The following is a 27,536-nucleotide window of genomic DNA, read 5'->3' on the forward strand; positions in this document are numbered from 1 at the left end:
AGTGAGGATGAATTGCGTACACTGCAATCGTCTAATTGCATATGGAGACCAATCAGTGGACCTTGTTTGTGGGGAAACCACCGTTGTAAGTTTGTTTTTCTCCTCCTCATAGTTTTTGGTTCTGTTCGTCCTGTTCTCCTGTTTAAAAATAATAAAAAAATCTTTCAAAAAAGATACAAACCAACAAAACAAAAAAGAAAAGTTATTTTCTGAACTACCTACTCTGTTTAATAAAAGAGATAAACATGTATGCTACTGTGTGAAAGTTTAGATGAATGTATGTGTAGTGCATAATTGACTGAAAGAATGCATGTGTGATATGTGGTGAAGTGCAGAACTGTAAGGAAGTGCTGCAGCATGACACTGTTAACTGTTTAGCTACAGCATGCAGTGGTACTTCCGAAGCACAGGGATGCAACATATGTACATTAATATGTTGCAAGTCTGTGCTTCCCTCTGCACGGCTGCTTAAACTGCAGCCTTGTGGTGACACAGGCACCCTTGCACAATGGTGCAAGGTTGTCCGTATCATGCGGAGAATGTTTTTGTGCAGGAAGGGACACCTTTCTGCACAAAAACAATCAGAAAAGGTATTTTTCTCCTTCAATATATGCTGTGCATTGTAACATATATTGAAAGAGAAAAATGAGGAGAAGTGAAAACAATTCTCCTTGTTGTGCTTTGCTACACCAATTGGAGGATGGTGCAGCATTCACAAACATGGCCAGATTTATAATTTTTGATAAAACTGGACATATGTCTTGTTCTATGAGCAAAACCTATAGAACGCCTTTTCAACGCAAAGTGGTGTGTTTGATGGAATTATATTTACATAGAAAACAAAAGGTATACAGAATGCCTTTTCCTCACCTTAATAAATAGTAAATAAGAAAGAGAGTTAATGGCTAGGCCAATTCTTATTATAGGAGTATATTTCTGTACCGCTAACAGAGAACAAGATACATTCATAGGTACTTATGTTTTAGGAAACTTATAGCACATATTTTTTTTATATGACTAAAGAGAAGGGATGGGGCCTACAATGACATGTGCAAAAACACTTAGCGATGTGCTTTAAGTTAAATAGTTGTTATTTCTTATAATTCTAAAATTTACCAGGACCTACAAGGCCACCATATGACTCTATTTTGTACTATAGCATATATCTTGCAGACAGGTGCTCTGAAGCTGTCTCCTATTTGATACCTGTCTGCAATGGAATTCTCTGGCACAAATCTAGTTAATCATCTTCCCTTTTTTCAACTGTGTGGAAACACAGTCCATTTTAAGACTTACTTAAACTTACCTCAGCAGTAATACATCTAAAAGACACTACACATTTTATTCAGTTTTTTTTTTAATGTAAAATATTGTAAATTCCATATTTTAAAATTAGGATCTGTAAAAGAAAAGAAAAAATAGTCATAACATGTAATAATACATTTATAAAAGCACAGCATAATTTTAACATTTTACAAAGTATTTTCTTTGCCTTTTTTGCTGTTCTCAGAATATATTGAATTTCACCTAGATTTCAATCGTACTCATCACATAAGAGTGGGCAAAAAAAGACCGTTCAATTAGATTGTTTAAAAAAAACAAAAATCCATCCCCAGTAAAATAATGGATAATACAAATCACAAATATATATAAAATGGTTACGGCTAAGAAAATGTTATAACTTAAATTTATAAACACTGTAAATGTTGGTTAAAAATATACACCTTGACAATGTGCAAGAAAAATTCCATAATTCAAACCTATACCTTTCCTTGAGGCAAAATAGTATTTTTGCACTCCTTTTTATGTAAATTATCCAATGGTAATCCTATTAAATCATAATAACAAATTGCTCAAAGGCTGAATTATCTTCCTAAAACTTTGGCTTTAAATATATTAAGTAGGAATTTGGTAATTCGCTAGGCAGTGTAATGTCCCGATGTTGTTGAAGGACCATCATGGAAAATTATTGCTACTGCTACAAAAGTCCTTCCTGATATTGATAGTTGACTTGCTACGAAATGTTTTATTAAAGTGTCCAATTTTCTTCGGTCAGTTGTACAACGTTGCATCATTAAAATGTATATACTGTCCATATCTTTGTAAAAATAATGTTGATAACATTTCTGATTTGCATTGGCTACACTCCATGTTTTGATTTGCAGCTTTAACTAATTTATTGAAAGACACTGATTTACAGTCCGGTACTGTCAAATATAGAAATCTTTCATTGTCTACATTAGTGCTACATGTTTACATACAATTTTCACAATAATGTTCCCAAAAATATTTTCTATTTCTACACCTTCATTTTCCAATATGGTAAGCATATACATTTGAAATTCCTGAGCATCTTGTTGGATATTTTGCGTAAATTGTGTGGAACCAGAACATACATCCAAAAGATTACGAACATCAGAAACGGTTTGTATTTTACTTGTATCAGTTCTCAATTTTTCATAAACAGAATGCAACAAGGAACAAAATCTTTTTCCCGATTCTCCATAATTTGCTGTTGCAAACCTTCAAGAAAAAAAACAACATTGACCACTACATTAGCATAGCAGTTGACACCAGAAATATTTTCAAACTGATAACCAACAATCTCTTCAACAGTGTCCTTTTTCTTTTTGCTTGCAATCAAAACATTATCTTGTTTTTTTCCTTCTCTACACCTTTAGTACAGATATTCTCATACCTTCTTTTTCAACCAACCACACGCTTTTCAAATACAGGCTAATGACCTAAATTGGGAGCATATGTTCTTCTTAATCTATTATACTCTTTGACACAGTTTGCATCTGCAGTAACCTTTGTGTCATCAAAATCAATCAAAAACAAACCAGATAATGTCGTGACTTGTTACAAAGCAACATATGCCGTACCCTCTTTAAACACAGTATTTCCATTTTTCACTAAAGCACTGTCAACACTTAAACTTTGAGAGTTATGAATAGTCACTGCATATGCCAGAGAAACTGGAAACTGTTTTCTACAGACATATACATATATTAAAAGCAAAAAATGAACTGAACAACAACCAATTTGTTTAACTTCTTCAATCTGATCAAATTAAATTTTTAAGAATTCAATACCATCTTTATTTTGATAATTATCAAAATCCACAACTTTGCCCATTGCCCTATTAACTAAGCCTTTTTCTACGTCCAATTTATGCCTTAAAATGACTCGGCAGTTTCTACAAGCATATAGATTCTTTTCTAACCCAGCAGTTTTAGATATTGATTTTTCTAAAGAATCCAATTTTGTCGTCAATTTTTCTGTCAAAATAATAGTGATTCCTTCCTGCTCTATTTTATCTATGGCTTCCATTTTTATTATTTCTTCATTTTCCAGCTTCAAAAGTTGAATATAGAACATTAACGGGCCACCAAAGGAGCAGATAGAAATGTTTTGGGATTTATAATACTGAGCACGTCTGGAGCAGACATTATAATCATGCCACTTCGTATTTTTCATTTTGGAACACTGCAAGCACATTTAACTGCACCCCCACTGGGGTTGTTATTGCAGAACTATCTTTACCATAATCCTCAGCATACTTTTGACGCCCACTGGGGGCATATGATTTGATCATGATAACCCCTTCCCTGCTCATGACGAGCTCTGCTCGTCATGCAGTACACTGGTCATGTGCTCATGACGAGCTGAGCTCGTCATGAACAATGGGATTTTTGAAAGAGCAGCATCCAGGAGGATTAGCTGTAGCATTCAAGGTGTTAAAAACAGGTAAACTGCCAAAGTGTTGTGTGTGCTTTCCTGGCTTGTGAACAATGGCGACAGAGCCTGAGACGCGTAAGGCCATCATGAAGGGATTTGATGTCTGTTTTGAGCTGTGCACAGATTTCACCATTTGATGACGCTAACCATTTGAGAGGCAGCTTCACAAGAGCAACCTTTTTTCATGTGGATGTTAAGGCGGCCGGCCCAGTCGCGAAGCTTACCCATCGCATGAAAGCGGATCTGGGAGGGCTTAGATCACGGGCCACCCAAGGAGCAGATGGAACTGTGGTGGGATTTATAATACTGAGCAAGTCTGGAGCAGACATTATAATCATGCCACTTGGTATTTTTTATTTTCGAACACTGCAAGCACATTTAACAGTACGCCCACTGTGGTTTTATTGCATAACTACCTTTACCAGAATCCTCAGCACACTTACAAGATCCACTGGGGGCGTGAGATTTGATTATGATTAAAAACAGGTAAACTGCCAAAGTGAAGTGTGCGCTTTCCTGGCTTGTGAACAAGGGCGACAGAGCCAGAAATGAGTAATGCCATCATGAAGGGATTTGTAGTCTGTTGTGAGCCGTGCACAGATTCCACCATTTCAATGATGCTAACCATTTGAGAGTCAGCTTCACATGGGCAACCTTTTTTCATGTAGAAATATATATATATATATATATATATATATATATATATATATATATATATATATATATATATATATATATATATATATATATATATATATATATCTTACCTACTGGCGGTCGCCAGTAGGTATATATAGTTAGGATTTTTTTCCTATGGGATTTCTGAAAATTCTATGTCGAATAACTTTGGCGTTTGTGGACGGAATTGGCTGAAATTTTCAAGAAAATGCCACATTTTGTTTCTGAGCAGCCCCTGAAAATTTGGGGGGGTTTCGTCAAGGGGGGGCCGAAAAAAAGGGGGGTCCCAAAACGCGTTTTTCCCATTAATTTTTCCATAGGGCGGTTGGAATCACTTTTAGCTCGAACGACTGAATGGATTTTTACGAAACTTGGCAAAATTGTAGATATGGTTTGCCCGACGTGCCTTTGCTATGTCTTAATATATGTGCTCCAGTGGATTTTGAGAAATTAACATTTTAAAAAACAGATATATCTGTGACAGCGCTCCGGTTAGCGCCCCTTTCGCGTACCTGACGCGTAACGCAACTTCGCGAAGTGAAGCTGATTGGCTCTCCGGTGTCTGTCAACATTCTAAACAGTCCGGACCAGCCGTCATCTTGTCTCTCGGTAGGATCGAGAGACAAGAGGTGGAGAAAAATGAAGGGGGAATTTAATGAAAGGGGGCAAGGTAGACCCCTCCTGATCCCCTAGGAATGATGTGGGGGTTATTAAAGGGTCCCAGGGGGCAAATAAAAAAAATTCAATTTTTCGCGGTAGAAGCGCTTCCCGGTACGCGAACCGGGTAGCTCACCGGTAGCGTAACGGGAGTTCGCCATTTTGTGTTTTGGTTGAATTTAATCACAAGATGGAGGAAAAACAATGTGGGAAATGGGTATAAGGGGGCACGGGAGACGTATCCTGACCCCCTAGGTTTTCTGAGGGTGGCTGAGGAATTTTTTTTCACGCGGTTAGCTGCCGGTACGCGAACCGGGTAGCGAGCCGGGAAGCGAACATAAGTGAAAATTAGTGAAAAAAGGTACATTCGAAATTTTAAAAGGGTAATTATAGTTAAGGTAGCTCTGAAAAGAGCTTTTGGGTTCTGTATAAGTTCTAGGCACTTATAAGTAGGTACCAATACACAGTCTTAAATTTTGTATGAAAACTCTGTTTCCCTCATCTGAGAAGTGCACACCATCTCCTCTGTAGATATCTTGCATGTAGTAACGCAAGTTATTGTTGTAGATGGCGCCCATTCCATGGTCTCTCATATAAGCTGAAACAGACTTATTTACATGTTCCCTCGCTTTCTCAATTTGTGGACAAATTTGATTGGACCACCTCCATTTCTGTCTTTGGCATATATTGGAATATACCAAGGCAGTTTGAGGAAAAAGTGCCATTAATTGCTCAAAGGTGTCCTTTAAGAGCATTTCCAGACCTACCCCAGTCAAAGTGCCCAAATCATTTCCTCCACAGTGCACTATTATGAGGTCAGGGCTTGGCAAATGTAAAAAGGTTTTCACCAATGGTATCAATTGGTGACATCTCAATCCTCTTTGGCCAATCCATTTGATTTCCACATTTTGTAAATTGAGGTTGTGTAAATATCTGTTATCAGCATACCTGTGAGCCCAGTGAATGTAGCTATGTCCAAGAATCCAGACAGAAAACATGGTGAGAGGAGGTTCTGCTGCAGTCAGATGAAGTGTGGGAATGAAATGGCAGTTGAAACATTAGGAGTTTGTAAAGAAAAAAAACTGTGGAGTTTCAGTGCTAATGATTCACTAGCAGTGATTGGTGGATTTCCATTTCTGAAAACAGAAAGTTAGGATGCATGGATGTGTTCTTTGAACGATGTAATTTGAATGGTTAAGAAAAAATGATTTTAAGAAACATTGCAGTGGATTAGCAGGTGTACTGAGAGTTCAGAGTTCATTTGAAACATTGTTGTGTGAGCTTGTAAACATGAGAGGTCTTTCAGGAGGTAGTTGCTATGGAAAAAGGGCAGAAAGGGCAGAGGGGGGAAGGCTGTTGATTTGAAAAAAGTGAGGGAAGAGTTTTGATTGGGTGACATGAGAGATATGTGTGATGAAATACAGCATTTCTGTGCCTTTGTTGGTTGCAGCCTCTGGAGTGCATACCCTTTGCTCTGCTAAAGAAAAATTGGTGTGTGTTTGAGACTGTTTTGAAATTCAAAAAGCATTTGCTAAGGTGAGAAAAAAATTATTTAATTTAGATAGAGACTAGTATAGTTTATGGAGAAAATAAGGAAGCCAGCTGTGCATTTAAAATGTTGTTTTGTGTCAAGTGTTTTCATTATGTTTTCCAAAAAGATTTTGCTTATTTGACAAATTATAATTATAGATAATGTGAAGTATTAGTACTGACAGGGTGTGCTTGTACATAGGAGGTGTGCTGTGTTTTCAAATTATGACCAGAAAATCGTTTTTTAACAAAAAGACATGCTTTTTACATTCATGAGAAGGACAACATGGGGTGTGCTTTTTTAAATAAATATTTCACTTCCCAACATGAATATGGGAGAATAATGTGCTTGTTTGTTGGTTTAAAAACTCGTTTCTTGAAGTCATTTAGGTTTCACAATATGTTCTGCAAGAGTTACATAGTCAACATGGGGGCATATTTACAAGGCTTATGAGACACATTCACGTCATTTTCCCCATTTTAAAAGTGACTTTAAAGGTGGTGCAAGGTCCTTGTAAATACACCCTCATGAGTGCTTTGCAAATTTAAGTCATTTTCCCCTAGTGCATGTGCCTTGTAAATACGCCCCTATGTGTGCTAGACACTTTTAAGGTACTTCTTCCATGAATCTGGGAGACTAATTTGCTTACATGATGTGTTTAAAAATCGTGCTAAGGTGAGAAAAGATTCATTTAATTTAGAAAGAGATTAGTATGCTTTTTGGAGAAAATAAGGAAGCCAGCTAGGGTGTGCTTGTACATAGGAGCTGTGCTGTGTTTTCAAATTATGACCAGAAAATCATTTTTTTTTTTTAAAGAAATACTTTTCACATTTATGAGAAGGACAACATGGGGTCTGCTTTTTTAAATAAATATTTCATTTCCCAACATGAATATGGGAGAATAATTTGCTTGTTTGACGGTTTAAAAACTCGTTTCTTGAAGTCATTTAGGTTTCAAAATATGTACTGCTAGAGTTTCATAGTCACTATGATAATAATGATATACATTTAGGACTGTTTAGGGGGCATGGATATGCTGAGGCTTCTGTAATTGTCAAAGGAGGAGAATTATGTACATTGCACTGCTTCATACAGTCCTCACCTTCTGCGTACTTTTGGATATGCTAGACTATATCTGCTCAATGAGATACCTAAGCTGAGGAAACACAGGTGATGTGATTGTGAAATTAGCAAAAATATTTGCACGTTTTTCAATTACATCACCTGTGTTTCCTAACATTACTAATCACATTGTGCAGATGAGGTTTAGGCCTGTCCAGGGAGACAGAGGAGGTCTGGCCTTTGTTCAAGTGTGCAGTGGACATGACTCACTTCATCTGTTGGCCTGCACATGTATTATGTCCTCTGTACTCTTCAACAAGCCAAAATTTCATCTGCAACCCTGAGTAGGCCTCACCTCAAACAAACATTTGTGACTGCAAGATCTGCCTTTTTGCTCCTAGATATTTCTTGGTTTTACCATGGCTGCCAGACAATCCAGCATACCTCTGGATAGGCCACACCTTATGCTGGTGCAAGGGCCTTGTAAATACGCCCTCATGTGTGCTTGGTAATTTTAAGTCACTTCCCCCTGGTGCAAGGGTCTTGTAAATACGCCCTCATGTGTGCTTGGCCATTTCAAGTCACTTCCTCCTGGTGCAAGGGCCTTGTAAGTACGCCCTCATGTGTGCTTGGCAATTTTAACTCACTTCCCCCTGGTGCAAGGGTGTTGTAAATACGCCCTCATGTCTGCTTGGCAATTTTAAGTCACTTTCCCCTGGTGCAAGGGCCTTGTAAATACGCTCCCATGTGTGCTTGGCAATTTTAACTCACTTGCCCCTGGTGCAAGGGCCTTGTAAATACGCCCCCTTTGTCTATGTTATTAAATTACTGTAGGTAGAATTGACAACTAGTGTGTTAATTGTTTGCCTACTGTTATTGGTTTACTGTTTGGTAATAGTGGTTAATAACAATTTTTTAACATTTTTTCCACAGATTTAACTGAAAATCTTTTGAAAAATTAAAAAATGCCCTCAAGGCAAAGGAAACAAAAAGAAGCAAAGCGACTTACACTCCACCTTGGTAAAGATTTGCAGCAGTCCTCTACTATAAAATCGTTTCAAGTCGCCAAAAAAGCTCCGGGTAAGAAAATGAAATCATTTTTAAAAAGAATTTGCAGACAAAAAAATACCACTATTGAACATGTTTTAGTGCAGAAGAAGAGAGACAATTTAAAGGAAAAGGAAAGGACCGTCCAAAAAGTTTCTGCTAGAGCAGGAGATAACTCTGTGCTTGGCAGTAGAAGGGAAAATCAATTCAGGGACATTCGTAGGCGAATGTTCCGCAACAGGATAATTGTCAATTTGTTAAAAAATTTTAAGAAAGGCCAACAGAAAGTGGCATTTTATAAGAAAAAAAAAATGTAGAGAAAATTATTGATCAGGCTTTTGAAATTAAGCGAAAGTTATTTATTTTGGTAGTCAATAGAATTAGGAAACTAAACAAGGTAATTTATGATTTCAAATCAAATAGTAGATGGAAGAGAGTAGTTAATCGTAGTAATTTTTGTGAAGTTTTCTCAGGAGAAAGGATGCATAGTTCAAGTTGTGAGGCATTTTTCAATGAGGAGAGTTACTTCCAGGACAATGATTTGGTGCATGCAGTTGACACCAGTGGTCGAGCATATGAGGTAAAAGATGGTTGTCCGGTTGAAAAAGAAAAACTTGTGTCTTCAGATGCAGAAGAGGTGTTAGGTGATGAGGTTTTAGGAAGACGTCCTAAGGGTCCAGTATACACCTGGAAATGTAGTGGTATTTGTAGTGTGCGACAGGATTCCATCAATTTGCTTTGTGATTTTGTTCGTACATTTAATAAGAAAAGTTTAAAACAGAAAATGAAGTTGTTGCAAGAATTAGATCCTTGCAGATTGAGAGAAGTAACAGGTTTGCTTGGGCATTCACTGGCTTATCTTTCCAGAAGAGTATGCCAGAGTGTTTTTCATCATTTCAGGATGCTTGCAGTGCATCATAATAAAGTGAGGAAATTAGTGAGAATGTTGTATTATGCTAAGAGTCCAGCAATTATGCTTAAACAATTGAGCAGTGCTCTTTTGCATGGTTCAGAACTACATGTGAAGAATAATTGTGAAGAAATTGAGGGGCATATTACCAACAACTAGCGATAATTTTTGTCTCTAACTTGTTTAGAGACAAAAATTATCGCCGCACATCGGCGATTTTTATCGCAGATAAACCTTGCTATTAGCAAGGTTTATCGCAAATGCGATAAAAAACGGCCGCAATGCATGAATATCGCTGAAAAGACAGCGATATTCATGCATTATCGAGCAAATGCTCTTAGCCATGTTATCCACCTCCCATTGGATAACATGGCTAGGAACTGCTCAGGGCAGGTGTTAGCTTTTGGAGATATTCGCCCTTAGCGTGAATATCTCCAAAAGTTGGTAATAGGAGATAGCGATGTTAGGGACTGTTTCCAGTCGCTAACATCTTGGCACGCCCACTTTGCATATCATTAGTGATAAATGTCACTGACATGCAAAGTGGGGCCCAAGATGGTCGCTATCTCCTATTAGCTGTCACTAACTGGTGTTAGCGACAGCTTGGTAATAGGGAGATAATTTTATCTCCGCTTTCTTGGCTTTTAAAGCCAAAAAAGCGGAGATAAACCCCCTTGATAATATGCCCCTGTTCTGTTACTTTGCTAGTAAAGAGAACAATGTTGAAATTGCCCCAGTAGAAGAAGGTAATGTGGAAGAGAGTGTACAGATTTCTAATATAGATAAGTTTCACAAGGAAATTTCCATCTTTCAGGTGAAATCAAGCGAGAGGCCTAATTTCACTTGTGTGTGTTGTTGACGGACTTATTATAAGAATTAGACTAAGTTAGTGGATTTATATGCAAAAAGTGAAATGGAAAACAATAGTGAATGGAAGGATTTTGCCACATACTTGATGGTAGAAAATTGTTTTGATTTGGGATCGGACCAACGTATGTGTACTTATTGTTTTAACAAATTAAACCAAAACCGGATGCCTGCTAGAGCGGTTCATAATAATCTGGAATTGGTTAACATTCCTTCTGAATTGAAGGATTTAAATACTTATGAATCTATTTTGATTCAAAGTGTGCATCCCTTTCAGGCTATTGTACGAATGGAGCCAAAGACAGGGAAATTGCCTCCATCAGATTTACAGAGAGGATTAAAGGGAAGAGTTGTTTATTTGCCTTTAGATTTGAAAAAAACATTAATACAATTGGAGTAGAGAAAGTGGAAGAGGAACCTCTGGTTATCCTAGTTAATGGGGTTCCGACAAAGAGTAAGAAAATCTGGCAAGATTTAGTGGATGTTAGGAAAGTCAAAAAGGCAACATTGTATTTGATAAAAAACAATGAGTACTACAAGAATGTATGTGTTGCAGAAGAGGAAGTAAGTGAAGAAGAAGACAGCAAATTGTGTGCTGGACAAATTGAGAAAGTAGAAGCCTCTAAAAATAAAGAAATATATGAACATTATAGTGTTCATCCTTTGCATTCCAAGGAAGTCATGGGGAATGCTATTGAGTTGTTTCAAATGAAACAAGCCAAAGGGAGTCCCATTATTGTTTGGGAGGAAAGTTTGGAAGCTTGGTGTTTTCCACAGTTATTTCCCACAGGTCGAGGAGGACGATATGATGAGCGACCTGATCAAATTCCTGCTTCTGAATACCGTACTTTACGATTGTATGCAGAAGATCCTAGGTTTCGTCAATGCATTCCCTATTTGTTTCATCTATTGTTTGAAAGTGATCTGTCTGGACTGTCTTATGCAGTGAACCACATCCTGAAAAGTGGTGTACAACTGCGAAATATCTCAGCAAGGGACTTTATGGATAAAGTCAATGTGCAAGACAGTATTTTGGATTCTCACCTGATTAATCTGATGGCATGTCAGCGTGGTACTAATGAGTATTGGTACCATCGTCATGGTGACTTAAAATGTATGCTGAGGAACTTAAGAACTCCCACATGGTTCCTCACTCTCAGCTGTGCTGAGTATGGCTGGGAAGACTTACTTGAATTTCTACGAGAGGCAAATGGAAACATTGAAAATATTGAATTCAAGACACCCGGAGAACTGTGCTCTTTGGATCCAGTGAATGTATGCAGGTAATTCAATCATAGATTTGAAGCTATGATGTCTTTCATCACGAACAAGAAACATCCACCTCTTGGAGAGGTGTTGGATTTCTTCTGGAGAAAGGAGTATCAAGCAAGAGGTGCTCCTCATATATATATGCAGATCCGGATGACTTAGTGATGAATTTCATAGAACAGTATTCTACATGTGCTGTTCCAAAGACAAAGGAAGACAAAAGTCTAAGAGAACAAGTTTTATGGTTTCAAAGCCATCGTTGTGGAAAGTACTGTCGTCGTAAATTCAGATACAAGAACAAGTACTGTACAAAATGTCGTTTTGGATTTCCACGATCGGTGATATGTAAAGGAAGAGTGAACAATTTGATGTCTTCGCTGCAACATAATGTGACGAGGAAATCACCCAAAAATACATACAATTTGAAAAGAAACGAAGAGTCCAAGAACATCAATGACTACAACCCAGTGAATTTGTCCATGTGGAATGCTAACATGGATATACAGTTTGTGGCTGACAACTGTATGGCTGTGGCTCAGTATGTGACGTCTTATATCACAAAAAAAGAAAAGACAGAACTCAAGGATATGTGGGAGGACATTTCCCATGAAAAGAGCCTCAGTAAGAAGTTGTACAGTTTCAGTCTGAAGATGTTGTCGCATCGAGAAATCGGAGCTTACGAATGTTCTGACCGGTTATCTTCAGCAAGTCTCTATGCCAAATCTAGGAGTATTATTTGGGCAAGTCTTGGTCTTGCTGCAACGCGTAATCGAGTTCTGAAACCTGTATGGGAAATTTAGTATTTGGCGGAGAAGCAGCCAAGCAGTACAGATATTTTGAAGACCAACATGTTGGATACATATTATCCAAATAAAAGCAGTCACCTGGAGAATGTTTTATCTGTATGAGGTTCTACAAAATTAAATTTTCAAGAGGAACATCACAAAAGATATTGATAAAGGAGTGTATGCTGTAATTGGAAGTGAGGGATGTCTGGTCAAGCAAAGAAAATGTCTATTGGAAAATCATCGAAAATTGGATTGCGAATCTCCAGAAAGAAAAGAGTTTTTCTATTTAGCTCTTTTGCAACTTTTCAAGCCTTGGCGTGCAGAAGAGGAACTGCTTGAAGATTTCCTCTGTTACGAAGACTCTTTCAATGCAGCCAAGGAGTCCATAGAATGTCCTGTTTTTCCAAAATATCTAGAAATGTTGAATGCAGAAATCGAGCAGGAAGCAACAATTGCAGCCGAGATTGCTAGAGACAGTTCTCAGGACAGTCAGAGTTCTGTTTCATTGAGTCAGTATCCACTAGGAGGACCAGTTATCGAAAATGAAGCTGCCATGATTGAAGTGGAAAGAGCCATGGCACATGCTCAGGAGGATGCGGTTAACTTAGAAGATTTGGAAAGACAACTCAACGTTGAGCAGAGGAAAATATATGACGAAGTTACCAGCCAAATTGATCATGGATTAAGTCATGAGAAGAAAGAGTGCTCATGTACGTCGTTGAAGCCTGTCCGACTGTACGTGAGTGGAGAAGCAGGAACTGGAAAAAGTTTCCTCATTAAAGCAATTTCATGTTATCTGCAGAAAAAGACGGAGTCATCACTGTCTTGTGTTGTCACCGCTCCAACTGGACTGGCAGCACATATTTTAAAGGTATTACTTTGCATCGGCTACGGATGCTGCCAGTGGAGCATGATAACAAATTACAATACCACAAGTTATCGGGAGATGCTTGTTGTGAAGTATCTAGAGTCCTGAAGAAGATGAAACTTCTTATCATTGATGAAGTAAGCATGGTTTCCAATGTCATGCTTTCCTTTGTGCATTTGAGAATGCAGGAAGTTCTTAAAACAGAGTATGATGGGTTATTTGGTGGCAAACACATCATTGTTTTCGGTGATCTTCTGCAGCTGACACCAGTGAAAGGACAACCAGTGTTTAAACTGCTTACGCATGAAGATACCAGGAAGTGCCTAGGGAGCATTGGCAACGTTAACATATGGCTAAACTTCAATTATGCTGAGCTGCGTGAAAATATGCGTCAGGCGAAGGATGAAGATTACAAGAATATTCTACAAGATGTTAGAATCGGGAAAGTGACTGAGCGTGGGAAAGAAGCTTTACATGCACGATTACTGTCAAATTTGTATCCAGAAGAAGACGTTCTGCCAGAGAATATTTTTCATAATCGGGAATATGTTTGATGCCAACTCTTGCAGAATGTTCCATCTTCAACAACAAAATGTTGAATTTAGAAAACCAAGAGATTGTGAAACTGGAAGCTATTGACAGAATAGAGCATATGGGAGCAACAATTATTTTGTCTGAGAATTTGAAATCTAAATTGGATTCATTAGAGAAGACTATATCTAAAACTGCTGGTTTTGAAAAGACTCTGAATGTGTGCTTAAATTGCCGTATCATTTTGAGAAGGAATTTACATGTTGAAAGAGGTCTGGTAAATGGATCAATGGGTAATGTTGTTGATTTTGAGAAATACAGAAATAGAGATGGAATTGAATTTTTAAAAATTAAATTTGATGGCATTGAGGAAGTACAGCTAATTGGTCGTTGCACAGCTAGGTTTTTGCTTGTAAAAGACTTATATGTTCACCGTAAGCAATTTCCTGTTTGCTTGGCATATGCGGTGACAATCCATAAATCACAAGGTTAAAGTGTAGACAGTGCTTTGGTGAATATTGGCAGTTCTGTGTTCAAAGAGGGTATGGCTTATGTAGCATTGTCACGAGTCAAAACTTTATCGGGATTGTACTTGATTGAGTGTGATGTCACAAACATTTGTGCGGATCTAGATTGTGTTAAGGAATACAATAGGTTAAGAAGACAGTATGCGCCACATTTGCCTCAATATCCTTTGTTTGAGAAACGTGTGGTAGGCCGGAAACAAAGAAATGTCACCAATAGTAGGGAGGTTGTAGCAAAAAGACCAAAAGTCGATGAACCCAAAATTGTAAGCAGAAAGAAAATGAATTCTGTTGAAAATGATGTTGGTTTTCAGTTTAAAAATAGTTCTGGTGTCAACTGCTATGCTAATGTAGTGGTTAATGTTGTCTTTTCTCTAGAAACTTTAAAAGAACAGATTGTGATCAATTTGGATCAAAGTTTTTGCTGTTTGTTGAATTCTGTGTTAGAGAAATGTAGCACTGATAGAACAAGAGTAGAAAGTGTGTCTGAAATTCGAAATCTGCTAGACAAATGTTCAGGTCAAACACAATTCTCTCAAAATATTCAGCAAGATTGTCAGGAGTTTTTAATGTATATGCTTAATGTATTGCAAGATGAAGGTGTAGATGTAGATCATCTGTTTGGCCTTTCTTATCAATGGCAGCATGACTGCGAGAATTGTATGTTATCAAGTACTACTAGTGTAGACTCAGAAAGATTTATATATTTAACTTTGCCAAACAGTAAATCAGTATCCTTTAATAAGCTAGTAAAAGCAGCCGATCAAAACATGGAGTGTAGCCAATGTAAGTCTGCAATGCTATCCACATTATTTAGACGAAGATATGGCCAGTATGTCATTTTAATGTTCCAACGATGTAGGCCTGATGGAACAAAATTGACAACTTTAATTAAAAATTTTGTGGCTTCTCAGTTGTCAATATCAGGAAGGACTTTTCTAACTGCAGCAATTATATATCATGAGGGTCCTTCAGCAACATCAGGACATTACACAACTTATTTGAAGTCTGGAAACGGCTGGTCATTCTGCAATGATTCTGTTTTAACTTTCAAAAAAAGATTGCCTTTTCACCTTAAAAATTCTTACCTGGTGTTCTTACAACCAAAATTTTAGGGAAGAATCTCAGGATTTGTTCTGAGGAATTTCAACAGGTTCTAATGGCTCCTACACTATATAGCCTTGTGGATAAGTGTAGCACAGAGCGAAAACTGTTTGTTTTAATAAGCTAATTCAAGCAGCAGATCAAAACAAGGAGTAGAGGTAATGTAAGTCTGCACTGCTGTCCACATTATTTATAGAAACTTATGGGTGAAATGTCATTTTACAATTCCAACTATATAAACCGGATGTAAATAAGTTGTCAAGTCTAATTAAAAATGTTTTGGCTACAGAGTCTTCGATTTCAGGAAGAACATTTGTAACTGCAGCTATTATATGATATGATGGTCCTTTGACAACATCAGGATATTACACAGCTTATTTGAAATGTAAAAAAGGCTGGTCTTTCGGCAATGATTACCATTTGACTATGAAGCAATGTTGCCTTTTGACTTGTTTTCAGAAGTGAGAATTGAGGGTAGGTAACTGGACTATAATGATTCTAGGTGTTGCTGTAATTTAGTGTGCTGTTTTAAATTGCTTTGTATGTCACATTTTTGTTAAAACGATGGAGTTTATCTTTCAGAAAGTGGCGGGCAGAAAATAATAACAGCACAACAGAGTATAAGCTGTTCATAGGACATCCTTTGACGTCATGGAAAGTAAGTTACTTTTGAGGATTTCTGATTTCTGATTGGTTATATTATATGGGTTTTTTAAACACAATCAGTTTGATTGTGTTTTTTTTCCCCGCTGGTATATGATGAATACCTTCACTTCACTGTTTTTAGTGAAATTTGATATATTCTGAGAACTGCAAAAATAAACCATTTAATATGTATAATTAATTCTGTGATTTTTAATATGTACTCATCTTGTCTCATGCTCACTCATCATTTACTACCTTCGATCAATTTTGAAATTTTTGTTCTTTCATTCTTTCATTCTTTCATTATACATTGAAAGTATAAAAATAACAAGTGACTAAGTTAACGACAATTATAAGGTAAGTGTTTAGTACTCATTCCGTTACATCTCTATCACATTTAACATTTATTAGTTCAACTGCTTCATTTCTTTAACCCTCAGTTTCCTGCCTTTGCTACTTCCCTCATTCCTTTTCTATTATCTATTATACAGTATCTCTGTGTTACTCCCTCTAGCTGTCTTTTAACATTATTCTCTCTGTCTTCTTCCCTTATACTCACTCTTCCTTTTTTTTTTTGTTTCGCTTCCGGTTCGCATACCGGGGCGCGAACCAGGAAGCAAATTTTTTTTAAAAAGAGGTTGCCAGAGTGCTAAACATTCTAGCATTTTTTTATAAATGGGAGGTAGTTCTGAAAATAACTTTTTTTTTGTTGTTTTAATTTTTTTTATTATTTTTATGAAACTTTTTGGGGTTTTTTTGAATTTTGAGAACGGTTTTATATTTTCTTTGATTTTTTTGGGGGGGAAACAAAAAACAGTCAATATGAAGGGCTTAACAGGAGCAACAAAAAAAAAGATAATTTACTTTCGGGGCCGTTTTGAACATTTATGATTTTCATAAGCTGTGTTTATGAGAGTTATACTTTTCTCCCCATAAGAAATTAACTTGCCGCAAAAAATACAGGTATGCTTCATGTTACCAAAGTTCATCTGTATTTTTGGGACCGTCTCCCTCGCCTCTGGTCACGTCACTGTCTGTTCAGCTGATGTACTGGTCACAGGAGGGGGGTTTTCCTGTAGGTCACGTACCTGTGCAGCACTGTAATTAATAGGGTGCCACCTCTCCATGTGGTGATGCATGGTGTAATTCCCATAGCTGTATTTTTTATCTGTTCCTCGGGATAGTTCTTTGTCACAGATCAAACAAGTGACATAACGGGCATTCACTTTTTTTTGGCCCTGGGGATATGTGAAGAATTGCCAGATGTAGTTTACTTTCACATGGGACCTCCTTGGTTCTTCTTGCAAAAACGGCCTGCTCACTTGCTGCTCTTCCTCTTCTTCCTCTTCTTCCTCCTCTTGATTAATGAGGACCTGAGGAGGTGGTCCATCCTTTTTTGGTGGTGGTGGTGGTGGTGGAGGGGCTCCAGCACCTGCAGCTACAACACTTGCCATTTTTCCAAATTTAGAAAGTAGGTCTTTCTCTCATAAAAATGAAAGTCAGAGTGAGGAAAAAAGGTGCGGTTTTCATCATTTGTGAAAAAAAATGTAATAAACCAATGAAAAGTGTTATTTTCAGGTCACATGACCTAGCCTTACATCATTAGGAAACCAAAAGTAAAAGGAACCAATAAAAAGTTTTATGAACAAGTCACATGACCTGTTATGCTTACGTTACCCGTCCCACTACGCACCCGGAGCGCTTCCGGGGTGCTGCGCTTCGCGCCTCGGTTCGTGCTCCGGAGCACTTCCGGGTGCGCTAACGCGGCGCGTCATAAGACACATTACGCGGCAACGCGATATGTCGCGTTTACGCGACGCGTCACGATATTGTTTTCTTGCACGGCACTTGCGCTAATGGAACATTTCCCGGTTTGCGGACCGGGTCGCGGCACCAAATTGAGCTAACGGGAAGCTACCCAGTGCGCGGACCGGTAGCGAAACAAAAAATAATAAAAAAAATATATACATAAAAAAATATGTTAAAAAGATATAAAATATATTTTTCCATTAAAATAAGAATTTGCTATTAAAAAACCATTGAAATTCACTGAAAAAACCATAGGTTATAGACCATATATAGTTAGGAATTAGCATTTACAAAACCTTATTTTACTCACACAAAACCATTGAAATTCGCATATATAGTTAGTTGCACCAACTATATATCGCGCACCCGCAATCCACTGCTGATGATGTCACATAATACATCATTCATGACATGGTCAGAGACATCACTGATGACATCACTGTTGACAACTCAAATGACATCACTGACAACATCACTGATGACATCATTCCAGTGACAATATGATGAACCTCTTCAGACTCTAATATAACCTTAGATACACTCAGTGTAAACAGACACTCACAGATTGTCACTCATCCATGGAGTTATTCACACACCTAGTCAGTCATGCAAAAAATCAATCACACCTCCATTTCCTCAACTATACTGTTATACACACCTTACTTATTCAAACATATTCTAACACATATTTACTCTCTTATACAATCACTGATACACGTTTTCAATGATCCATGCAGCCACTCACACATTCACTGGCTCTTATACACAGTAATTTATATATGTCAACTCTCACATGTACTGTGTTTTACATATGTACTTACTTTGACATGTAGCACTGAGATATTCATTCACTCACCAATACACTCATGCACTCAGTCAACCACCCCTACAGCTGTTTCCACATGCAGTTTTGAACCCATACATCTAGTGAATCAACTGTTCACGCATCTATGCATAAGGTTTTGTAAATGCTAATCCCTAACTATATATGGTCTATAACCTATGGGTTTTTTCAGTGAATTTTTAAGGTTTTGTAAATGCTAATTCCTAACTACATATGGTCTATAACCTATGGTTTTTTCAGTGAATATATATAACTTGCCTAAAACATTAGCATAAACCACAAGTGATAATTGAATATGCGCGATGTGCGCTGAGAAATCCTGCATGTTTACATTTCTACTTCAAATGTATATGTTTTCTTTATGTCTAACACTCGAGAGTCACATGTTTATTTAAATACCCAATGTATGCACACATCCTTAGACTCGTGACAAAGGGAATCCTCCCGAAACGCGTCGAGTGGCTGTTTGCTGCCGATTAAACTAACCTTGATGAAGAATCAATAAAAAGAACTAATGCAATTTGGAGTCCGTGCTTTCCGCATTTTTTCCGGCGATATCGAAGGGAAAATTCTATGTGGTGCTTGTTTGAATTATATGGGCTCGCTACCCAGCACGGACCGCCGTTGTTTGTTAGGAGGGGTCATGGCGTGGTTCAGCGGCTGCTGAACTAACAAGGAAATGACAGTGATTTGACCCAGCCCACGGAGAACGTAATTGAAGAGACGAATAGCCTAGACGAGGAAGCCACGCTTGGTTTGGACGATTACTTTCACAAACAGACAAGTGAGTCGGCACCTCTATCTAAAGCGCATTTGTTTTCAACTAAACGAAACTCCGTAAACGGAAACGTGATTTTTTGAGCCGAATTTACATGGCGCTTTTTTTGACACAACATCTAAAAATAGCGCGATGATCTGAAACGCGCGTCTACATAATAGCAACATGGCAGCAACAAGAAGGGATAAACGGGCTAAAGAAGCTGATGAAATGTTCGAGCAATGTCAAGCAACAAACGTTGCTGGAACAAGCACAAGCAGTGCTGGTATGCAGCCTAAATCACCGAAGAAGAGCCTATGGGAAAGGCTGTGGAAAGCACTGAAACTGGAACAAAACAAATGGTGGGAGGCTACTACTCTGCAAAAATACATAGATGTAGCAAGGATACCTCGAGGGTTGCGAATTTTCGTCACCCCTACCTTTCAAAACCCTGACCCTGAATTAATAACCGAATGGGCAACAAATAATCATGAATGTTCACTCAATATGCTACGGATGCTGGTGAAGTATGCATCCAAGGATGTTGAAAGATTAAACCAAGAAATTGATGAATGCACTAAGGAGTTACAAGCGATGTGCACGGAAGAAGAATTTAAGTCAGAGATGGATAAAATGGAAACAAACTTGGGCAAAATTGAAACTGACATTCGGAATAGGAAACAAAGAAAATTTCAAAGAGATTTAATCGATTACCAGCGAGGACAAATATGGACTTTTGCAAAAAAATACGACCATATGCGAGCGGAAATACAAACAACATCCAAATCAACCGCACAAACAACACTAGCGGCTACCGCTACCGCATCTGAAATCTTAACGGAAGATGAAGATCAGTCAGTAACAAGTGGCAGTGAGATGTCGACTAGTCTAATTTCACTGGAGTAAAAACCAGCGTTTTAACGGAATTTTCCATGGTAATAAAGAACAAACAAGGAAACAACCAAGGATATCAAAAGCCAAAAAGAGGCAACAAAGGAGGCAGAGGCAGAGGCAAAAACACATCGACCCTAGGAGGACTAGGGAGCCCGGTGGGAACACGCACAAGGGGCCAACTGAAAACGAAATGACAGACAAACAGACGGTCATTAACCTCTCGGAGAGGCAACTATCCACTTTTGAGGTAGAGTTATTATCTCTTGGATTGACCTTTTGTCCCTCTAACTCTTTTAATTATACACAAACCAAAATTGACTTGTTTTTCTTCACAAGGAAACTTCGCATAAGGAATTGGTATGCTACCAAAGTAAGCGAGAAAGGCGCTACAATTGGGGCACAACCACATGACTTAAGTATTGCTGATGTTAATTTGACACATACTTTAAATGTATTAAGTGAAGAATATGATGAAGATTATGATCCTTATACTGATTTGCTAGCAGATAATGTTCCGTTAGGATTGTGTGTTAATACTGGTTTCAAACCGAAGTCAATATTTTTGCCACAGATCCGTAACAAAGTGATTGATGTATTTGAAAAGAGCATGACGAAAGAGTTGGAACAAATTGCCAGCAATAAGAGGTATAGAGGTTGGAGAAACATGACCCAACCACAATTAAAAGCACTAGAGAACCTCAGAAATGATCGCACCATTGTAATCAAGCAAAGCGATAAAGGAGGGAATGTAGTTATTCAATCTAGACAGAATTACATTGATGAAGGGTTGAGACAACTTGCTGACACGAAAAGTTACTGTAGGAGTAATCGCATGGAGTATGAAAATTCCATAAGATCTTTTCATGCACAGCTTAAACATTGGAAAGACAAAGAGATTATTGAGGAGAGTGAATTCAAATTTCTTTTTTGTCAGTTCCCTAAGTTACCAGCTCTATATCTTCTACCGAAAATACATAAATGTAGAGAGAGTCCACCAGGTAGACCAATAATATCATCTAATGGAAGCTGTCTGGAATCGACATCAAGGTATGTCGATTACTTCCTACAAAGTCACGTACAGAATTTACCATCTTATATCAGAGACTCGAGTGATTTTTTGAAAAAGAGTCAGAATATTGAATGGGATGAGACATTCTCCCTTCATTCACTCGATGTAACAAGCCTTTATACATCCATCCCTCATCAGCAAGGCTTGGACGCTTGTATGCACTTTTTAGCGAAAAGATCTGTGTCCTACTTAATTCATACGCAGATGCTTATTAAAATGATGGAGACATGCCTGACACAAAATTACTTTCTGTTTGATAATAAGATTTTCAAACAAACTCTCGGTACTTCCATGGGGACCTGCTTTGCGCCTTGCTTTGCTGGTCTCTTCATGGAGTACTGGGAGGAGACTGTAACATATAAATCGTCTACGTACAGAGCGCATGTAGTAAAATGGATGCGCTACATAGACGATATCCTGGTGGTATGGAGGGGGACAAAAGAACAAGCAAACGGTTTTGTACTTGAATTAAATACCAACACATTTAATTTGAAATTCACAAGTGACTGGTCACAAGAACATCTTGAATTCCTCGATTTGAAATTAAGGATAGCAAATAAAAAGCTAGAAACTTCCCTGCATAGGAAGATCACAGCTGGAAACAGCATCCTACATGCACGCAGCTGTCACCCCAACTCCCTCATCGAAAGTATTCCGGTTGGGGAGTTTCTAAGGGCCAAACGCAACTGCAGCACATTAGAGGCATTCAGGCTTGAGGAAGAAAACATGACCTTGAGATTTAAGAAAAGAGGCTACTCAGACAGAGTCATTGCTAAGGCAAGAAAAGCTGTAGTTGAAAGAACTAGAGATTCCCTCTTAGAAAAATCTGAAAGTCCCATGGTTGAGACTAAAGGTGAGAATACCACACGATTCATCACAACGTACAGCAGTAGAGCCTTTATGGTAAGAAAAAGTCTAAATAAATTCTGGCCCATTCTCCATACAGATTGTGATATTTCCAAATGTGTAGATGAGTCACCCAAAATCTCCTTCAGAAAAGCGAAATCACTGAAAGATCATTTATGCAGAGCAGTAACTCCGAAACCGACTAAAACATTTGATGTACAGGGATTTTATCCATGTAGGAATTGCAAAGCCTGCAAAAATAGCCGAAACATGAAAGTGGTACAATTATCATCTGATTCACAACCTTTCACTATACGGGAACACACGTCCTGTAATAGTGACTATGCTGTTTATGCTTTATTTTGCCTGTGCAAGAAAGCCTATATAGGAAGCACAATTAAGCAGGCAAAATTGAGGGTATTAGAACATCTACGAGCCATTAAAAACTCAAACAAGACCTACCCAATAGCCCGTCATTTTCTGACACATCACAACCAAAATTCTAATCTGCTGAGTTTTTGTGTACTTACCACCATCAAGCATGATGATAGAGGCGGCAATCGGTTACAACTCCTACGCCGAATGGAATCTAGGATGATCATTGAATATAAAACAATGACCCCGCTAGGGCACAATGGTGATGAAGAGATGGAAGTGCACCTGGGCTAATGCAAGGTCCTACCCTGTGTCATTCAACTGATGTATATATGTTCTAAATCTTTAGTGCCACCACAGCTGATCTCTAGGAGTCTGATTTGGTATATGTATATATTTTGCCCATTATACTTGATTTTATCCTTCATGTCTTTTACTTTGTGATGTGATGGTTAATTATTTTATTGACTTGACAGTGATGACATATAATTTCTTTTCTTGCAGGTTGGTTCTGCTAAAAGTGAATTATGATTTACATGAGCATGAGATTTTGCTCTGGAACGTATGCCCACTGGGGCTTTATGTTACAATTTGGACGTTTGGTTTTTGGAAGCCTACCAAGGCAACAATGTTACTTAATTATAGTCCTTGAAGTTGATGGCTAACATATTATTGCAAACCAGTAGTTAGGATATGCTAAGTGTGACAATTTTGACTGCATACCCGTTTTTAAATAGACAAAATGAAGTTTATCTATACACCGAAGTTAAAGCTATGCATAATTTCACCATCCACATTTGGACTCTTTTGTTAATTTTTGACAACTTCCATCGTCCTACATTAGTAATTAATGTTCAATTCAATTTAAGTTGTGCAATTGCCTAAAACATTAGCATAAACCACAAGTGATAATTGAATATGCGCGATGTGCGCTGAGAAATCCTGCATGTTTACATTTCTACTTCAAATGTATATGTTTTCTTTATGTCTATCACTCGAGAGTCACATGTTTATTTAAATACCCAATGTATGCACACATCCTTAGACTCGTGACAAAGGGAATCCTCCCCAAACGCGTCGAGTGGCTGTTTGCTGCCGATGAAACTAACCTTGATGAAGAATCTATAAAAAGAACTAATGCAATTTGGAGTCCGTGCTTTCCGCATTTTTTCCGGCGATATCGAAGGGAAAATTCTATGTGGTGCTTGTTTGAAATATATATAAATATATATATATATATATATATTCACTGAAAAAACCATAGGTTATAGACCAAATGTAGTTAGGAATTAGCATTTACAAAACCTTAAAATATATAATGGCGGGAGCAAGCTGCAGCGTCAATTAAGGCAGAACCAGAGAACGGGGCACACTGATGTGCCTGAACAACGTGGTGAGTTCTCACTAATCACCACGAACTTGCATATTCACATGCTGATGCGGAGCTCACTATGAGAACCAACTAACTGACTGACAACAAACTACAAATCCCAGAATCCAGAAGGAGGGATCACATGCTACAAAGCACAGGAACTGCCAGCATGCCGCATTAACATTTGTCTCCCCTGAAGAAAGTGCGGACAGCACTGAAACGCGTCGGGACTGCGAGGATAAAGTAAACGGGACCTGAATCTGCCTGCACAAGCAATAAATTAGGTTTATTCCTACTTGCTCTCGAGTGATCCTTTCAAGCAGAGCCTTTGAAATATATATATATATATATATATATATATATATATATATATATATATATATATATATATATATATATATATATATATATATATATATATATATATATATATATATATATATATATATATATATATATTCACTGAAAAAACCATAGGTTATAGACCATATATAGTTAGGGATTAGCATTTACAAAACCTTATTTTACTCACAGAAAACCATTGAAATTCGCATATATAGTTAGTTGCACTAACTATATATCGCGCACCCGCAATCCACTGCTGGTGATGTCATCAGTGATGTCACTGACCATGTCATGAATGATGTAATATGTGACATTATCAGCAGTGGATTGCGGGTGCGCGATATATAGTTAGTGCAACTAACTATATATGCGAATTTCAATGGTTTTGTAAATGCTGATCCCTAACTATATATCGTCTATAACCTATGGTTTTTTCAGTGAATTTTTATGGTTTTGTAAATGCTAATTCCTAACTATATATGGTCTATAACCTATGGTTTTTTCAGTGAATTTCAATGGTTTTTTAATAGTAAATATTATTGCGTTACAACTTTCAAGACATCTACAGAAGAGATGGTGTGCACTTCCCCGATGAAGGGAATAGAATATTCGTCCTTTATTTAAAAGTGTGCATTGGAACATACTTGTACGTACCTAAATTAGCGACAGAACCCAATAGCTCTTTTCAGAGCTACCCTACCTCTGATTATTCAAAACGTTTATCTTTTTCTTACCTTTTTTTTTTTTCACCAAAGTACGCTCCCCAGTTTGCTTACCGGTGCGCGTACCGGGCGCTCCCCCCGCGAAAGTTTAAATTTTTATTTTTTATTTTTGCATGTATCAGCATCCTAATCCCCCCTCCGAAAACCTAGAGGGTCACAAAGTGTCTATCGTGCCCCCTTCTACCCATTCCGAACATTGTTTGTCCTCCATCTTGTGACTCAATTCTACCGATACTCAAAATGAAGGACTCCCGTAACGCTGCCGGTTCGCGTACCAGGGAGCGCACCGGTAAGCGCTCGATAAAAAAAGGTGGGAAAGTAATTTACAGAAAAACCACTACAGACACTTTCATCAAATATAGAATAGCCCCTACTACATAGCAGTCCCTACAATTTCCCCAAATTTGATGGAATTCCATTGAGAAAATTATGCTGTAAGCCTCACTAAATATCCTGAGGTAAATTACCTAACAAAAACACTTATGAAGTGTTAGAATTGACAACCAATCAAAATGCTACTTTCAATATCTTCTATTATTTCATGACATTTGATTGGTTATGTACCTGAATATATATAAAGAAAGAGAGAGAAACACAGCCATTTTGACTACTACTTCCTGAAGTACATATCAAGTGCATTTCAACTGAGAACTTAAACTTCTATTTGAAAGGTAAGATGTTATTTTAAAAACTGAAGTATGTTCTGTACTTTAAGTTAATTAGGAAAACATTTTCTGATAGTTATATACTATCCCTCTGTAATACTTATGGAATAAGATAGACTTCTCTGTTTTAGTTATGGATGGAGTTAGGCTTGTCTTGTATAATTAAGAATTAACTTAGGCTTTATCACAAACATTTTTTTATATTTCTACTTCCAGTCTGATACCATACACTGCCCAAAGAAAAAATCACTGTTTAAAAAACAAAACTACCTGCCTGTACTTAAACCCAACAGTGCCCTATCTGTACTGATATATTTTTTTTAAATTAATTTTACAGCACAAAAATGGAATGAGAGAAAAAAAATAACGTGGAAATTGTTGCAGAATGCAACAAAGATACAAAAAATGAATCAGAATTCTTTGATGAATCACTGGACATAGAACTTCTGCAATGTGTTGAATCTGTGGATTTTCCTAATTGAAAATGAGACAAATTCTGACAAAGAATTATTAGAAGTTCTTTTTAATTTTGAAAACAAATCAGAAAAATAAATTTATATATAATAATTCAAAAATAGTTTGAGACATTATTCTTTTTTATATGTATTTTTTAAACTGGTAGCAAATTGATTATAATGGAAAATTAGACTTTAAATATACTGTGCAACTTTACGTTTGCTCATAGTTACTTCCTTTCTTCCTCTATATCATCTCCAATGTGTATTTAACATCTCTTTATCATCTCCTGCCTTCATGGTGTTTCTGCTCTCCTGACAGACTACGCTATGAATTCCATATACCACAATAACTTCTGAAACAACATGCAAGATATCTACAAAGGAAACAATGTATTTTTATTTTTAGACTCTGCATTGGTACCTACATGTTGGTACTTAAATAAAAAAAATAAAAAACAAAAACAAAAAGAACAATCAATAAACATACAATATTTGAACATTCTTTCATCCTATTTTCCCAATATTACGCTTCCCGGACCGCTTCCCGGTGCGCGTACCGAGAGCTCCCCCCGCAAAAAAAAACGATATAAAAATTATTATTTTTTAACCCCGCGAGGCCCTTTTAAAGCCCCCTCATCAAACCTAGGGGGTCAGGGAGGATGTACTCTGCCCCCTTATGCTCATTTCCCCCTTTGTTTTTGCCACATCTTGTCGGCCGCTCCGGACTGTTTCGAATGTTGACAGACACCCGACAGCCAATCAGCTTCGCTTCGCGAAGTTCCGTTACGCGTCAGGTACGCGAACCGGGGCGCTAACCGGAGCGCTGTCACAGATATATCTGTTTTTAAAAACGTTAATTTCTCAAAATCCACTGGAGCACATATATTGAGACATAGCAAAGGCACGTCGGGCAAACCATATCTACATTTTTGCCAAGTTTTGTGTAATTCAATTCAGCCGTTCGAGCTAAAAGTGAGTCCAACCGCCCTATGGAAAACTCAATGTTAAAAACACGTTTTGGGACCCCACTTTTTTCTCGGCCCCCACTTCACGAAATCCCCCAAACTTTCAGGGGATGCTCAGAAACAAAATGTGCCATTTTCCTGAAAATTTCAGCCAATTCCGTCCACAAACGCTAAAGTTATTCCACATAAAATT

This window comes from Lissotriton vulgaris, chromosome 6, assembly GCF_964263255.1.
Source record: "Lissotriton vulgaris chromosome 6, aLisVul1.2, whole genome shotgun sequence".
NCBI classification, from domain to species: Eukaryota; Metazoa; Chordata; class Amphibia; order Caudata; family Salamandridae; genus Lissotriton; species Lissotriton vulgaris.